This window comes from Carlito syrichta, unplaced genomic scaffold, assembly GCF_000164805.1.
Source record: "Carlito syrichta isolate Samal-C Ts95f unplaced genomic scaffold, Tarsius_syrichta-2.0.1 Scaffold303334, whole genome shotgun sequence".
Lineage (NCBI taxonomy): Eukaryota > Metazoa > Chordata > Mammalia > Primates > Tarsiidae > Carlito > Carlito syrichta.
In genome coordinates, this window is record NW_007247430.1 from 308,049 (window position 1) to 313,165 (window position 5,117).

General features: G+C 41.7%; 1 pseudogene across 1 annotated transcript; it reads right to left on the reverse strand.

Annotated features, from left to right (window-relative positions):
• Nucleotides 1–348: 348 nt before the first annotated feature.
• Nucleotides 349–1,451, reverse strand: LOC103260765 (annotated as a pseudogene). The gene has a single exon (XR_504314.2). The product of XR_504314.2 is annotated as a pre-B-cell leukemia transcription factor 2 pseudogene (transcript).
• Nucleotides 1,452–5,117: the final 3,666 nt, after the last annotated feature.

Here is a 5,117-nt window from a genome sequence, read left to right on the forward strand (position 1 = left end):
ACAGAATAGTTATATGTGGGAGTATACATGTGGGAGGGAGGGAGAAAAAATGGTTCGGAGACATAGGTTTCCGGGTATGTGTCTGTTTCTGTGTGAGAGAGAAGGGGAGAGAAGAAAGATGGAAAAAATGGGGAGACAGACCCCACTCTCTCCTAAGGGGCCCCATTCTTCCTGCCATGTAGTCAGCATCCCCAGTGCTGAGAGAGTCTAGTTGGGAAGGGAATGACCCCATTTGCCCCTCTCCGTCTTGTGCTTCTCCTGTCTCTGGGGCTTGTCCTCTGGATGTCTGTGTCCTCTTCAAGAGTCGCCTTGTGAGAGCCCTCACCCCTGTGACCCTGAGGGGTGAGATCAGCTGGAGGTGTCAGAGTGAACACTCCCTGGAGGTCCCTCTGTCGGGGATGTCACTGAAGATGGGGCCACAGTCTCCTGCCAGGGGCCGTTTGCCCTCATTTCCCGAGGGCTGCACATCTGACCTCCCCGAGGTTATCCCTGTAGCCCTCTGGCCCCATCGAGTGTCCGAGTGATTCCACCTGGGAAGCAGAATAGGAATCTCCATTGAGCCCGGGCACCCCTAGAAACATGTCTCCGGATCCTGTGGAGGAAGGGGGTGTCGGGGAGCTGGTGCAGCTATGGCCCCCCTGGGTGACTGACACGGCAGTCTTGACAGCAGAGATGTTTGCCTCCTCTTGGAACTTTCCAATATTTTTCTTATAGTGAATCCGCTTGTTGCCAAACCAGTTGGAGACCTGAGAGACGGAGATGCCGCACTTCTTGGCGAGCTCCTCCTTAGCCTCCTCACTAGGATATGGGTTACTCAAATGGGAGTAGAAATATTCATTTAGGACCTCAGTGGCCTGTTTGCTGAAATTAGGGCGCTTTCGTCTGGCGTCCAGTAAACGGGAACGCAGGATCATGACGGCCTCTCAGGTGCTCTGCTTGAGCTGCATCTGGATGGCGCTGAACTTTCGATGGATGATGCTCACCATGCGCTCCACCTCTTTGGGTGCCACAGTCCTTGTGCGGCTCTGCTCCCTCAGTAGGTTCATGAACTCATTACATGCCAGCTCATCCTTTTCCAGCCCCGAGTGGTAGATGTGGTGGATCCGGGCAAGTTTGCTACGATAGTCGGAGTGCTCGATGGAGTTGTCAGGGGACACGCCGCCCCCGGAGGCTGCAGAGCCGCTGCTGCGGAGCACCCCCCCGCCCCCCGCGCCTTTCTCAGGCCCAGCCACACCCTCCGCCAGAAGCATGTTGTCCAAGCTCATCAGCTGTGGGTCCACCGGCTCCTCTTCTTGGGAGCTTTGAATGCTGAGGCCGTTTTTCTCCCTGATTTCACACAGGACGTTAAAGAGAGCAGGTTTCATTCGGTGGCAGTTTAGGGCGTGTTTCTTGGCCTGGGCCTTGTCCAGGGTCTGGTCGATGATGGTCATTATCTGCTGCAGAATGTCCCCGATGTCCGCCACCGGGAGACTCCTGTTATTCTTAAAAAAAAAAAAAGGGGGGGGGGGGATAAACCTAGGCCACAATATGTGAAACAAGGTAAGAGTGATAGGATTTGAAAATGCGCTCACAGTTTCTGAGCATGAGGAAGTAACAGACTGTGTCAGAACTCCATCCTCATTTGTCAGGCAGCTTTTTGTACCCACGGATTCTTAGGTGCATTTCAGGTACCCGTCGGCGGTCAAGCCCCACTGCCACATGAGCAAAAGCAGCTCTGGGTCTCAGGACTATTTGGACAATTAAAAATTCTTTCCTTTAGTCAGAGGACAGGTGCAGTGTGAATAATATCTGGAGAGTGCTTGGTAATGGCTTCGGTAGGGAAACAAAGATTCTCTTGATCAGTTTCTGTCTCTGAATGAAATTTCAATTTTCATCCTATGTGTAATATAAAATTAAAGTAGTCTTGTTATAGAGTCCCTTAAGGATTGTTCAATATTAGGAGATCCACCAATAAAACTCATCACGTTGATAAAATAAAGTTGAAAACTAGATAATTATTTTATATAGCAGTGGAGAAAATTCAAAAGCCATTTCTGGTAAAAACACTAAGTAAAACAGGAGACAAGGGATATTTCCTGAATACGATAGTTTTTGTGTGTGTTTGTGTGTGTTGCTTTGTTTTCAGAAACTAATAAAATTAAAAGGCTATATATATATTATATATACAGTTATATATATATATATTTCTGACAGATCCTGGAATAGGGTCTGCCACATCGTCAAATCCTCTGTTTCATTTTTATACCAATGAGTTTTGAGGGATAGTGATGGTCCTTGTCTTATTTTTTACTTTAATGGCAATGCCTTTAATATTTAGTCATTTCAGGCTGGGCACAATGGCTAACACCTGTAATCCTAGCACTTTGGGAGGCTGAGGTGGGAGGATTGCTTGAACTCAGGAGCTCAAGACCAGCCTAGGCAACATAGCAAAACCTCATCTCTACAAAAAAATTTTAAAAAATTAGCAGGGCATGGTGGCATGGAGGTCGAGGCTGCCGTGAGCCATGATCATTGTGATCATGCCACTGCACTCCAGCCTGGGTGACAGAGACCCCTGACACACACACACACACACATACACACACACACACACACACACACACACACACACACACACACACTCTCTCTCTCTCTCTCTCTCTCTCTCTCTCTCTGTTTGTCTCTCTCTCTCTATATATATATGTATACATATATATACCTACATTTAATTTGATTATTCTCTTAGTTCTTAAAAACAAAACAACACTCACACAACTATCATAGTTAGGAAATGTCCTTTATCTCCTGTTTTACTTAGTGTTTTTACCAGAAATGGTTTTTTAATTTCCTCCACTGCTATATGAAATAATTGTCTAGTTCTCAACTTTATTTTGTCACTGTGATGAGTTATATTGATGGATCTCCTAATATTGAACAATCTTTAAGGGTCTGAGATAAATTCTATTTTTAGGTATATTCTTAGGTGCTTAATAGTTTTTGCAGCTATTGTGAATATAATCTTATTTTCTCTTACATTTTCTAATTGGTTATTGCTGGTACATAGAAAAACTATTGATTTTTGTACATAGATCTTGTATGTGGTTACCATGCTGAATTCTCTTATTTGTTCTAATAGTTTGTCAATTGATTTTTTTTAGACCTTTCTATATAAGCAATAGTGTCATCTGCAAATAATCACAGTTTGCCTCTTTTTTCTAATGTTTATGCCTCTCATTACTTCCTGTCTCTTCTTGAATTAGGGAGAACATCTGGTACCATTCAGAGCAACAGAGCAATGGGGCTGATACAGATCATTGTTGTCTTGTTTCTAGCTTCAACTTGTATGCTTTTATTGTTTCACTGTAATGTATGGCATTTGCTATAGTTTTTTGCTTTTTTTTTTTTTGAGTCAGAGTCTCAATCTGTTGCCCAGATTAAAGTGCAGTAGGCTCAAGCAATCCTTCTGCCTCAGCCATCCAAGTAGCTGAAACTATAGGCATGCACCACCATGCCCAGCAAATTTTTGATTTATTGTAGAGATGAGGTCTTGCCAAGTTGCCCAGGCTGGTCTTGAACCCCTGGGCTCAGGCAGTTCTCTTGCCTTGGGCTCCCAAAATGCTGGGATTTATAGGCGTGAGCCACTGTGCCCAGCTTGCTGTGGGTTTTCTATCATTGCTTTACTAAAAACAAAACATGTATCAAATTAAGAATTTTTTCCCTAGTTTCTAGATTTTTTTCTTTTACATTATTAATGGGCATTGAATTTATTAAGATAATTGTAGTTTTATGTTTACTTCATTAATATAATAAGTAAAGTTGATATATATCCTAATAGTGAACCATCCTAGCAAGGCTGGGATAAATCCTCTTTAGACTTGATGAATTATTCTTTTAATACACTGCTGGCTCTAAATTATTAGCATTTTGTTTAGGGTTTTTGCTTCATTGTTCTTAAATGGGATCTCATATATATAATTTTTTTTTAATCTTGCTCTTCTTTTCTGGCTTTGGTTTTAGGATATGTTAGTAAGAAAAATGTGTTGGGTGGCTTTCCATCTTTTCTTACTTTCTTAAATAGTTTACATGAGAATTCCATTTCTTCCAAGGCTTTTCTCTATTTGTTAGATTATGGTATTTACATGGTGCTATTTTCAAAAGTTGAAAAAATTTTCAACTTATAAGCGTTAACATTAACTTGAATAAATAAGGAATAATCTGTTACTCGAAGGTCAAGAAGAACTCACTTATTTATAATTTTCAGCTATTGCCCTTGAAGATTGTAGCTCATTAACAATAGTTTTTGTTTTTCTATGGTTATTGCTCTATTTGGTTCTCCAAGTCTTCTTGGAACAATTTTGGCTATTTGTACCTCCTAGAAAACATAACTACAAACTGAATTGTCGCTGATACATAAATTGGTATCAGCACAGTCATGAATTTGGTATTGATGTTTGGGCAGTGAAAATCTAGCTAATATTAGCCCTTGGTCTGCTGCAAATAGATCACCACCTAAATAAAAGATGCATTGAAGTCAAAGCTTTGGGGAATCAAATAGCCTCTGTCACAGAATAGTATAAAGAGTGGAGGGAATTTGTGAGCTGTGAAGAGGGATTTCTTTTAACTGTTCCGAACAAAGTAAAAAAAAAATGACAAACTCAAAACTCTAAAATTTTGGCTCAAGATAAGTCTCAAACCATTGACTTTCTATGTCTATGATAAAAATAATTTATCTCTTGCCATCACGGAGTTGATTATAGCTGGAAATCAAATTTATAATTTGATACTGAGAATTATTGTAATACAATATTAGTTAAATTCACACAATTTCAGGTCTCTTATGTAAATGCTAGGGCACTGACCAGAAAGAAAGCATTGAGAACTCAGGCCATCCAGAACTCTACCCTCTTGAGCCTCTGTTGACAGCATAAATGGCTTCTCTTCCCCTGCTGAGGTTAATGGATGACTTCTTTTTTTTGAGTTGGAGTCCCACTTTGTGGCCCAGGCTGGAGTGCAGTGGTACGATCACAGCTCACTGCAGCCTTGACCTCCTGGGCTCAGGTAATCCTTCTGCCTCAGTCTCACTGTAGCTGGGACTGTGTGCATCACAACACCTGGATAATTAAAAAAAAATTTTTTTT